The sequence below is a fragment of the Globicephala melas genome, unplaced genomic scaffold (assembly GCF_963455315.2).
Source record: "Globicephala melas unplaced genomic scaffold, mGloMel1.2 SCAFFOLD_620, whole genome shotgun sequence".
Taxonomy (NCBI): domain Eukaryota; kingdom Metazoa; phylum Chordata; class Mammalia; order Artiodactyla; family Delphinidae; genus Globicephala; species Globicephala melas.
The window spans coordinates 86,043-97,206 of NW_027207778.1; the positions used below are offsets into that span (position 1 = coordinate 86,043).

Here is an 11,164-nt window from a genome sequence, read left to right on the forward strand (position 1 = left end):
CCCAGATGTGGAACCTCCCAGTTTGGAAGCAACTTCTTGTATGAGGCTCTCTGTGGACAGGGACAGCTGAGACACAGAGGAGGTGCCCAGAGACCAGGGGTTTGGAGTCTGCAGCTGCAGATGTACTTAGTGCATGGTATAGGACCAGGAGGGGCCTGCTGGCAGAACTGTGGCCACTAAACCAAAGGGACCCTCAGGCCAAGAAGGGGACACTGGCTTCTTATTGCAGGAAGCCAAGCGCAGGGACCCAGGCTGGCAGAAGGAGTGGCGCTTCCAAGCCACAGACCACCAATGTTTCCTGGACTCTGGCGCTCTTTATTCCTCTCTCCATGCCCTGCCGCCCCCTGCCCCTGCCCCCACTTGCTGCTGGTAAGTTCATTTTCCCAGTCTGGCTCCCGTGCAGAGAGGGCCTGGAGGCCGAGGTGGAAGGTAGCAGCGAGTTGGCCCGCGCTTGGCCCTCCTGCGGTTGCCGCTTCAGCACCAGACTGTCATACACCTGGTAGTTGGCATTGCCTCCCGGGTTCCGGCTGAGTGGCATGAAGGTGGGCGGGGGTGGAGGGTGCTCGGTAGCCTGGACGTCGGGCAGGAGGTGAGAGGGGCGGAGGAGCAGCGCTGAGCTGGGAGCCGGGGCCCGCTGGTCCGAGGCCTCGGCCAGTACCGTGAGGGAGGCGGAGGTGGCCACAGGGCGCCGCAAGGGCAGGATCTCAGCCCATTCGGCCGCCGGGTGCCGCACCTCGTGGGGATCGCGGGAGTAATCCAAGTGTCCCGTGGAGGGATGCAGGCTGCGGTTGGACTCGCTGTGAGCACAGCTGGGGAGGCTACGTCTGTGGGCCGGTGGGGTGTCGCGCTACCAGGCGTCGGGCCGGTAGACCCGAGGCACCAGAGCGGATGGAGGCTCAGAGCCCTCCAGACCCAGACTCCGCCATGGGCCCAGTTGCCGTCCTTTCGGCCCGCGAGCCCCTCGACCTGCACCTGGCCGCCCCCACCGGCGCCCAGCCCCGGCGCCGCCACCTGTGTGCCGGTGTGTCCCTCCACAGCTCCCTCCGACAAAAGCCCCACCCCCACCCCGCCCCTCTGGCGTGTCACCGCGGCCGGGTGCGGGAGCGGGATCGAGGGCAGGGGCCGCTTCCCCGGGCCTGCCGGCCACCAGGGGCGGGGTCCTGAGCTCGGCGGGGGGTGTGGGGGCAAGGGTGGCCTTGCCGGGGCTGAGGGGCCGTGGCGACTCAATGGTGGCTCCCGGTGGCTTCGGGCCAGCTGCTGTCGGGCAGGAGGGCCGGCCCGGGCTGCGGCCGGGCTGCGCCTAGGGCCGCGTGGGCGGGCAGGGCCGATGCCCAAGGGACCGCGGGCCCCGGGCCCTGAAGCCTCCGGGGCCACGTCCCTGTGAGCGACGTGCGGGATCTTGGGCGGGGCGCCAAGCGCCGAAGGGTTTGCTGGGTCACGGCCGCCCTGGGCTGGGAGGTGGTCGCCAAACCCTCCGCCGCCGCCCGATACCCGAGACCTCCGTTGCCCCTGCCTGGGCGGGCGAGGGGGCCCTGCCGGGGCGGGCCGGCCGCCAGGCTGGCGTTAAGGCGCCAGCGCCAGCGAAACTGGGCCTCAAGAGGCCGCCCGCGGCCCCCCGCCCCCGTCTACGGCCATACCACCCTGAACGCGCCCGATCTCGTCTGATCTCGGAAGCTAAGCAGGGTCGGGCCTGGTTAGTACTTGGATGGGAGACCGCCTGGGAATACCGGGTGCTGTAGGCTTTTTGCCTCCCGCTCCGCCCGCCTTCTCCTTTACTCGCCCGCGGCGGGGGGGCCGCCGGCTCCGCCCCCGCCGAGCCCCGCTGCAGGCAGTAGTCAAGGTGGGTTTACCTGCCCGAGCAGGAAGCTTGGGCGATGGCAGAAGTGGGAAGAAACTCTTGAGCACAGGTTCTTGGGATCCACGGAGCAGCGCATGCACATGCGATGGGTGCCTACACAGCTGGCTTGCTTGTCTGTGGGGAAAGGCGAGATGGGTCAGGGCCTGGGTTCCTGAGGGGCTGAGAATCAAGGCAGGGATAGAAGAAAGGGGACAGGCCCACATCCCCTGAACCCACGCCGGCGCCCACTCACCTTTGTGGAAAATACGATTGAAAAGTGCCCGCAAGAATCTCTTCAGATGCCTCCAGAGTTGAGGCAAGAAGGGGAGGGGGGAGGCCGGGAGCAGGGTGAGCCCTGAAATCCAACCCTTGTCCCGGTCACACCCCAGCAGCCCTCCCACCTCAGCCCCTTCAAGACCCCAGGGCTCCCCCAACCGCGCTGCACAGATCCTGCCCTGACCATAGTCACCATGTTGATCCCCACGTTGAGCAAGATGAAGCTGACCGGGATCAGAAGAATTGAGTATCCTTGCTCCTGGCATTTCCTGGGGATGGGGCCAGTGAACGGCTCGGCTCGGTAGTAGTTTCGCTCACCCATGGCCGTTGGTCCCAGGACTGCCTGGGCCCTCTGCCCTCCAGTTTTAACTGGGAGCCAGACTGGGTCATAATGGGGCAGGTGGTGAGGTCACAGTGAGGGAGGGGGATGAAAAGGAGGGCCCAGAGTGGCATTCCCTGGTAACCAGGGTCAGGTAAGCTGAGCCTGGACAGTCAAACAGGGCCCGGTGGCCGGCATACATCCCCTCGAGCGGTCATTCATTCGCTCACCGCCCGCTGACTCACTTGTTCAAATGACACATTGCGTCTCTTGGCCCCTCTTGAGACTAGGAAGACCTTGGCCTCAGAGGCCTGCTGAAGGCCTGGCTGGAGTCCAGAGCCTCAGCCTTCTTCATGCCCTTCACTGGGCCTGGAGCTGGACCTGCCCAGATGTGGAACCTCCCAGTTTGGAAGCAACTTCTTGTATGAGGCTCTCTGTGGACAGGGACAGCTGAGACACAGAGGAGGTGCCCAGAGACCAGGGGTTTGGAGTCTGCAGCTGCAGATGTACTTAGTGCATGGTATAGGACCAGGAGGGGCCTGCTGGCAGAACTGTGGCCACTAAACCAAAGGGACCCTCAGGCCAAGAAGGGGACACTGGCTTCTTATTGCAGGAAGCCAAGCGCAGGGACCCAGGCTGGCAGAAGGAGTGGCGCTTCCAAGCCACAGACCACCAATGTTTCCTGGACTCTGGCGCTCTTTATTCCTCTCTCCATGCCCTGCCGCCCCCTGCCCCTGCCCCCACTTGCTGCTGGTAAGTTCATTTTCCCAGTCTGGCTCCCGTGCAGAGAGGGCCTGGAGGCCGAGGTGGAAGGTAGCAGCGAGTTGGCCCGCGCTTGGCCCTCCTGCGGTTGCCGCTTCAGCACCAGACTGTCATACACCTGGTAGTTGGCATTGCCTCCCGGGTTCCGGCTGAGTGGCATGAAGGTGGGCGGGGGTGGAGGGTGCTCGGTAGCCTGGACGTCGGGCAGGAGGTGAGAGGGGCGGAGGAGCAGCGCTGAGCTGGGAGCCGGGGCCCGCTGGTCCGAGGCCTCGGCCAGTACCGTGAGGGAGGCGGAGGTGGCCACAGGGCGCCGCAAGGGCAGGATCTCAGCCCATTCGGCCGCCGGGTGCCGCACCTCGTGGGGATCGCGGGAGTAATCCAAGTGTCCCGTGGAGGGATGCAGGCTGCGGTTGGACTCGCTGTGAGCACAGCTGGGGAGGCTACGTCTCTGGGCCGGTGGGGTGTCGCGCTACCAGGCGTCGGGCCGGTAGACCCGAGGCAACAGAGCGGATGGAGGCTCAGAGCCCTCCAGACCCAGACTCCGCCATGGGCCCAGTTGCCGTCCTTTCGGCCCGCGAGCCCCTCGACCTGCACCTGGCCGCCCCCACCGGCGCCCAGCCCCGGCGCCGCCACCTGTGTGCCGGTATGTCCCTCCACAGCTCCCTCCGTCAAAAGCCCCCCCCCACCCCGCCCCTCTGGCGTGTCACCGCGGCCGGGTGCGGGAGCGGGATCGAGGGCAGGGGCCGCTTCCCCGGGCCTGCCGGCCACCAGGGGCGGGGTCCTGAGCTCGGCGGGGGGTGTGGGGGCAAGGGTGGCCTTGCCGGGGCTGAGGGGCCGTGGCGACTCAATGGTGGCTCCCGGTGGCTTCGGGCCAGCTGCTGTCGGGCAGGAGGGCCGGCCCGGGCTGCGGCCGGGCTGCGCCTAGGGCCGCGTGGGCGGGCAGGGCCGATGCCCAAGGGACCGCGGGCCCCGGGCCCTGAAGCCTCCGGGGCCACGTCCCTGTGAGCGACGTGCGGGATCTTGGGCGGGGCGCCAAGCGCCGAAGGGTTTGCTGGGTCACGGCCGCCCTGGGCTGGGAGGTGGTCGCCAAACCCTCCGCCGCCGCCCGATACCCGAGACCTCCGTTGCCCCTGCCTGGGCGGGCGAGGGGGCCCTGCCGGGGCGGGCCGGCCGCCAGGCTGGCGTTAAGGCGCCAGCGCCAGCGAAACTGGGCCTCAAGAGGCCGCCCGCGGCCCCCCGCCCCCGTCTACGGCCATACCACCCTGAACGCGCCCGATCTCGTCTGATCTCGGAAGCTAAGCAGGGTCGGGCCTGGTTAGTACTTGGATGGGAGACCGCCTGGGAATACCGGGTGCTGTAGGCTTTTTGCCTCCCGCTCCGCCCGCCTTCTCCTTTACTCGCCCGCGGCGGGGGGGCCGCCGGCTCCGCCCCCGCCGAGCCCCGCTGCAGGCAGTAGTCAAGGTGGGTTTACCTGCCCGAGCAGGAAGCTTGGGCGATGGCAGAAGTGGGAAGAAACTCTTGAGCACAGGTTCTTGGGATCCACGGAGCAGCGCATGCACATGCGATGGGTGCCTACACAGCTGGCTTGCTTGTCTGTGGGAAAGGCGAGATGGGTCAGGGCCTGGGTTCCTGAGGGGCTGAGAATCAAGGCAGGGATAGAAGAAAGGGGACAGGCCCACATCCCCTGAACCCACGCCGGCGCCCACTCACCTTTGTGGAAAATACGATTGAAAAGTGCCCGCAAGAATCTCTTCAGATGCCTCCAGAGTTGAGGCAAGAAGGGGAGGGGGGAGGCCGGGAGCAGGGTGAGCCCTGAAATCCAACCCTTGTCCCGGTCACACCCCAGCAGCCCTCCCACCTCAGCCCCTTCAAGACCCCAGGGCTCCCCCAACCGCGCTGCACAGATCCTGCCCTGACCATAGTCACCATGTTGATCCCCACGTTGAGCAAGATGAAGCTGACCGGGATCAGAAGAATTGAGTATCCTTGCTCCTGGCATTTCCTGGGGATGGGGCCAGTGAACGGCTCGGCTCGGTAGTAGTTTCGCTCACCCATGGCCGTTGGTCCCAGGACTGCCTGGGCCCTCTGCCCTCCAGTTTTAACTGGGAGCCAGACTGGGTCATAATGGGGCAGGTGGTGAGGTCACAGTGAGGGAGGGGGATGAAAAGGAGGGCCCAGAGTGGCATTCCCTGGTAACCAGGGTCAGGTAAGCTGAGCCTGGACAGTCAAACAGGGCCCGGTGGCCGGCATACATCCCCTCGAGCGGTCATTCATTCGCTCACCGCCCGCTGACTCACTTGTTCAAATGACACATTGCGTCTCTTGGCCCCTCTTGAGACTAGGAAGACCTTGGCCTCAGAGGCCTGCTGAAGGCCTGGCTGGAGTCCAGAGCCTCAGCCTTCTTCATGCCCTTCACTGGGCCTGGAGCTGGACCTGCCCAGATGTGGAACCTCCCAGTTTGGAAGCAACTTCTTGTATGAGGCTCTCTGTGGACAGGGACAGCTGAGACACAGAGGAGGTGCCCAGAGACCAGGGGTTTGGAGTCTGCAGCTGCAGATGTACTTAGTGCATGGTATAGGACCAGGAGGGGCCTGCTGGCAGAACTGTGGCCACTAAACCAAAGGGACCCTCAGGCCAAGAAGGGGACACTGGCTTCTTATTGCAGGAAGCCAAGCGCAGGGACCCAGGCTGGCAGAAGGAGTGGCGCTTCCAAGCCACAGACCACCAATGTTTCCTGGACTCTGGCGCTCTTTATTCCTCTCTCCATGCCCTGCCGCCCCCTGCCCCTGCCCCCACTTGCTGCTGGTAAGTTCATTTTCCCAGTCTGGCTCCCGTGCAGAGAGGGCCTGGAGGCCGAGGTGGAAGGTAGCAGCGAGTTGGCCCGCGCTTGGCCCTCCTGCGGTTGCCGCTTCAGCACCAGACTGTCATACACCTGGTAGTTGGCATTGCCTCCCGGGTTCCGGCTGAGTGGCATGAAGGTGGGCGGGGGTGGAGGGTGCTCGGTAGCCTGGACGTCGGGCAGGAGGTGAGAGGGGCGGAGGAGCAGCGCTGAGCTGGGAGCCGGGGCCCGCTGGTCCGAGGCCTCGGCCAGTACCGTGAGGGAGGCGGAGGTGGCCACAGGGCGCCGCAAGGGCAGGATCTCAGCCCATTCGGCCGCCGGGTGCCGCACCTCGTGGGGATCGCGGGAGTAATCCAAGTGTCCCGTGGAGGGATGCAGGCTGCGGTTGGACTCGCTGTGAGCACAGCTGGGGAGGCTACGTCTGTGGGCCGGTGGGGTGTCGCGCTACCAGGCGTCGGGCCGGTAGACCCGAGGCACCAGAGCGGATGGAGGCTCAGAGCCCTCCAGACCAGACTCCGCCATGGGCCCAGTTGCCGTCCTTTCGGCCCGCGAGCCCCTCGACCTGCACCTGGCCGCCCCCACCGGCGCCCAGCCCCGGCGCCGCCACCTGTGTGCCGGTGTGTCCCTCCACAGCTCCCTCCGACAAAAGCCCCACCCCCACCCCGCCCCTCTGGCGTGTCACCGCGGCCGGGTGCGGGAGCGGGATCGAGGGCAGGGGCCGCTTCCCCGGGCCTGCCGGCCACCAGGGGCGGGGTCCTGAGCTCGGCGGGGGGTGTGGGGGCAAGGGTGGCCTTGCCGGGGCTGAGGGGCCGTGGCGACTCAATGGTGGCTCCCGGTGGCTTCGGGCCAGCTGCTGTCGGGCAGGAGGGCCGGCCCGGGCTGCGGCCGGGCTGCGCCTAGGGCCGCGTGGGCGGGCAGGGCCGATGCCCAAGGGACCGCGGGCCCCGGGCCCTGAAGCCTCCGGGGCCACGTCCCTGTGAGCGACGTGCGGGATCTTGGGCGGGGCGCCAAGCGCCGAAGGGTTTGCTGGGTCACGGCCGCCCTGGGCTGGGAGGTGGTCGCCAAACCCTCCGCCGCCGCCCGATACCCGAGACCTCCGTTGCCCCTGCCTGGGCGGGCGAGGGGGCCCTGCCGGGGCGGGCCGGCCGCCAGGCTGGCGTTAAGGCGCCAGCGCCAGCGAAACTGGGCCTCAAGAGGCCGCCCGCGGCCCCCCGCCCCCGTCTACGGCCATACCACCCTGAACGCGCCCGATCTCGTCTGATCTCGGAAGCTAAGCAGGGTCGGGCCTGGTTAGTACTTGGATGGGAGACCGCCTGGGAATACCGGGTGCTGTAGGCTTTTTGCCTCCCGCTCCGCCCGCCTTCTCCTTTACTCGCCCGCGGCGGGGGGGCCGCCGGCTCCGCCCCCGCCGAGCCCCGCTGCAGGCAGTAGTCAAGGTGGGTTTACCTGCCCGAGCAGGAAGCTTGGGCGATGGCAGAAGTGGGAAGAAACTCTTGAGCACAGGTTCTTGGGATCCACGGAGCAGCGCATGCACATGCGATGGGTGCCTACACAGCTGGCTTGCTTGTCTGTGGGGAAAGGCGAGATGGGTCAGGGCCTGGGTTCCTGAGGGGCTGAGAATCAAGGCAGGGATAGAAGAAAGGGGACAGGCCCACATCCCCTGAACCCACGCCGGCGCCCACTCACCTTTGTGGAAAATACGATTGAAAAGTGCCCGCAAGAATCTCTTCAGATGCCTCCAGAGTTGAGGCAAGAAGGGGAGGGGGGAGGCCGGGAGCAGGGTGAGCCCTGAAATCCAACCCTTGTCCCGGTCACACCCCAGCAGCCCTCCACCTCAGCCCCTTCAAGACCCCAGGGCTCCCCCAACCGCGCTGCACAGATCCTGCCCTGACCATAGTCACCATGTTGATCCCCACGTTGAGCAAGATGAAGCTGACCGGGATCAGAAGAATTGAGTATCCTTGCTCCTGGCATTTCCTGGGGATGGGGCCAGTGAACGGCTCGGCTCGGTAGTAGTTTCGCTCACCCATGGCCGTTGGTCCCAGGACTGCCTGGGCCCTCTGCCCTCCAGTTTTAACTGGGAGCCAGACTGGGTCATAATGGGGCAGGTGGTGAGGTCACAGTGAGGGAGGGGGATGAAAAGGAGGGCCCAGAGTGGCATTCCCTGGTAACCAGGGTCAGGTAAGCTGAGCCTGGACAGTCAAACAGGGCCCGGTGGCCGGCATACATCCCCTCGAGCGGTCATTCATTCGCTCACCGCCCGCTGACTCACTTGTTCAAATGACACATTGCGTCTCTTGGCCCCTCTTGAGACTAGGAAGACCTTGGCCTCAGAGGCCTGCTGAAGGCCTGGCTGGAGTCCAGAGCCTCAGCCTTCTTCATGCCCTTCACTGGGCCTGGAGCTGGACCTGCCCAGATGTGGAACCTCCCAGTTTGGAAGCAACTTCTTGTATGAGGCTCTCTGTGGACAGGGACAGCTGAGACACAGAGGAGGTGCCCAGAGACCAGGGGTTTGGAGTCTGCAGCTGCAGATGTACTTAGTGCATGGTATAGGACCAGGAGGGGCCTGCTGGCAGAACTGTGGCCACTAAACCAAAGGGACCCTCAGGCCAAGAAGGGGACACTGGCTTCTTATTGCAGGAAGCCAAGCGCAGGGACCCAGGCTGGCAGAAGGAGTGGCGCTTCCAAGCCACAGACCACCAATGTTTCCTGGACTCTGGCGCTCTTTATTCCTCTCTCCATGCCCTGCCGCCCCCTGCCCCTGCCCCCACTTGCTGCTGGTAAGTTCATTTTCCCAGTCTGGCTCCCGTGCAGAGAGGGCCTGGAGGCCGAGGTGGAAGGTAGCAGCGAGTTGGCCCGCGCTTGGCCCTCCTGCGGTTGCCGCTTCAGCACCAGACTGTCATACACCTGGTAGTTGGCATTGCCTCCCGGGTTCCGGCTGAGTGGCATGAAGGTGGGCGGGGGTGGAGGGTGCTCGGTAGCCTGGACGTCGGGCAGGAGGTGAGAGGGCGGAGGAGCAGCGCTGAGCTGGGAGCCGGGGCCCGCTGGTCCGAGGCCTCGGCCAGTACCGTGAGGGAGGCGGAGGTGGCCACAGGGCGCCGCAAGGGCAGGATCTCAGCCCATTCGGCCGCCGGGTGCCGCACCTCGTGGGGATCGCGGGAGTAATCCAAGTGTCCCGTGGAGGGATGCAGGCTGCGGTTGGACTCGCTGTGAGCACAGCTGGGGAGGCTACGTCTGTGGGCCGGTGGGGTGTCGCGCTACCAGGCGTCGGGCCGGTAGACCCGAGGCACCAGAGCGGATGGAGGCTCAGAGCCCTCCAGACCCAGACTCCGCCATGGGCCCAGTTGCCGTCCTTTCGGCCCGCGAGCCCCTCGACCTGCACCTGGCCGCCCCCACCGGCGCCCAGCCCCGGCGCCGCCACCTGTGTGCCGGTGTGTCCCTCCACAGCTCCCTCCGACAAAAGCCCCACCCCCACCCCGCCCCTCTGGCGTGTCACCGCGGCCGGGTGCGGGAGCGGGATCGAGGGCAGGGGCCGCTTCCCCGGGCCTGCCGGCCACCAGGGGCGGGGTCCTGAGCTCGGCGGGGGGTGTGGGGGCAAGGGTGGCCTTGCCGGGGCTGAGGGGCCGTGGCGACTCAATGGTGGCTCCCGGTGGCTTCGGGCCAGCTGCTGTCGGGCAGGAGGGCCGGCCCGGGCTGCGGCCGGGCTGCGCCTAGGGCCGCGTGGGCGGGCAGGGCCGATGCCCAAGGGACCGCGGGCCCCGGGCCCTGAAGCCTCCGGGGCCACGTCCCTGTGAGCGACGTGCGGGATCTTGGGCGGGGCGCCAAGCGCCGAAGGGTTTGCTGGGTCACGGCCGCCCTGGGCTGGGAGGTGGTCGCCAAACCCTCCGCCGCCGCCCGATACCCGAGACCTCCGTTGCCCCTGCCTGGGCGGGCGAGGGGGCCCTGCCGGGGCGGGCCGGCCGCCAGGCTGGCGTTAAGGCGCCAGCGCCAGCGAAACTGGGCCTCAAGAGGCCGCCCGCGGCCCCCCGCCCCCGTCTACGGCCATACCACCCTGAACGCGCCCGATCTCGTCTGATCTCGGAAGCTAAGCAGGGTCGGGCCTGGTTAGTACTTGGATGGGAGACCGCCTGGGAATACCGGGTGCTGTAGGCTTTTTGCCTCCCGCTCCGCCCGCCTTCTCCTTTACTCGCCCGCGGCGGGGGGCCGCCGGCTCCGCCCCCGCCGAGCCCCGCTGCAGGCAGTAGTCAAGGTGGGTTTACCTGCCCGAGCAGGAAGCTTGGGCGATGGCAGAAGTGGGAAGAAACTCTTGAGCACAGGTTCTTGGGATCCACGGAGCAGCGCATGCACATGCGATGGGTGCCTACACAGCTGGCTTGCTTGTCTGTGGGGAAAGGCGAGATGGGTCAGGGCCTGGGTTCCTGAGGGGCTGAGAATCAAGGCAGGGATAGAAGAAAGGGGACAGGCCCACATCCCTGAACCCACGCCGGCGCCCACTCACCTTTGTGGAAAATACGATTGAAAAGTGCCCGCAAGAATCTCTTCAGATGCCTCCAGAGTTGAGGCAAGAAGGGGAGGGGGGAGGCCGGGAGCAGGGTGAGCCCTGAAATCCAACCCTTGTCCCGGTCACACCCCAGCAGCCCTCCCACCTCAGCCCCTTCAAGACCCCAGGGCTCCCCCAACCGCGCTGCACAGATCCTGCCCTGACCATAGTCACCATGTTGATCCCCACGTTGAGCAAGATGAAGCTGACCGGGATCAGAAGAATTGAGTATCCTTGCTCCTGGCATTTCCTGGGGATGGGGCCAGTGAACGGCTCGGCTCGGTAGTAGTTTCGCTCACCCATGGCCGTTGGTCCCAGGACTGCCTGGGCCCTCTGCCCTCCAGTTTTAACTGGGAGCCAGACTGGGTCATAATGGGGCAGGTGGTGAGGTCACAGTGAGGGAGGGGGATGAAAAGGAGGGCCCAGAGTGGCATTCCCTGGTAACCAGGGTCAGGTAAGCTGAGCCTGGACAGTCAAACAGGGCCCGGTGGCCGGCATACATCCCCTCGAGCGGTCATTCATTCGCTCACCGCCCGCTGACTCACTTGTTCAAATGACACATTGCGTCTCTTGGCCCCTCTTGAGACTAGG

The 11,164-nt window shown here is 66.3% G+C and overlaps 4 non-coding genes across 4 annotated transcripts; all 4 read left to right on the plus strand.

Moving 5' to 3' along the window:
* The first annotated feature begins 1,623 nt into the window (after positions 1 to 1,623).
* Positions 1,624 to 1,742, plus strand: LOC132595309 (5S ribosomal RNA). The gene has a single exon (XR_009561463.1). It is a non-coding gene; the product is annotated as a 5S ribosomal RNA (ribosomal RNA).
* Positions 1,743 to 4,438: 2,696 nt separating this feature from the next.
* On the plus strand, positions 4,439 to 4,557 carry LOC132595310 (5S ribosomal RNA). The gene has a single exon (XR_009561464.1). It is a non-coding gene; the product is annotated as a 5S ribosomal RNA (ribosomal RNA).
* Positions 4,558 to 7,252: 2,695 nt separating this feature from the next.
* On the plus strand, positions 7,253 to 7,371 carry LOC132595311 (5S ribosomal RNA). Its single transcript, XR_009561465.1, has one exon. It is a non-coding gene; the product is annotated as a 5S ribosomal RNA (ribosomal RNA).
* Positions 7,372 to 10,066: 2,695 nt separating this feature from the next.
* On the plus strand, positions 10,067 to 10,185 carry LOC132595312 (5S ribosomal RNA). Its single transcript, XR_009561466.1, has one exon. It is a non-coding gene; the product is annotated as a 5S ribosomal RNA (ribosomal RNA).
* The last annotated feature ends 979 nt before the right edge of the window (positions 10,186 to 11,164 follow it).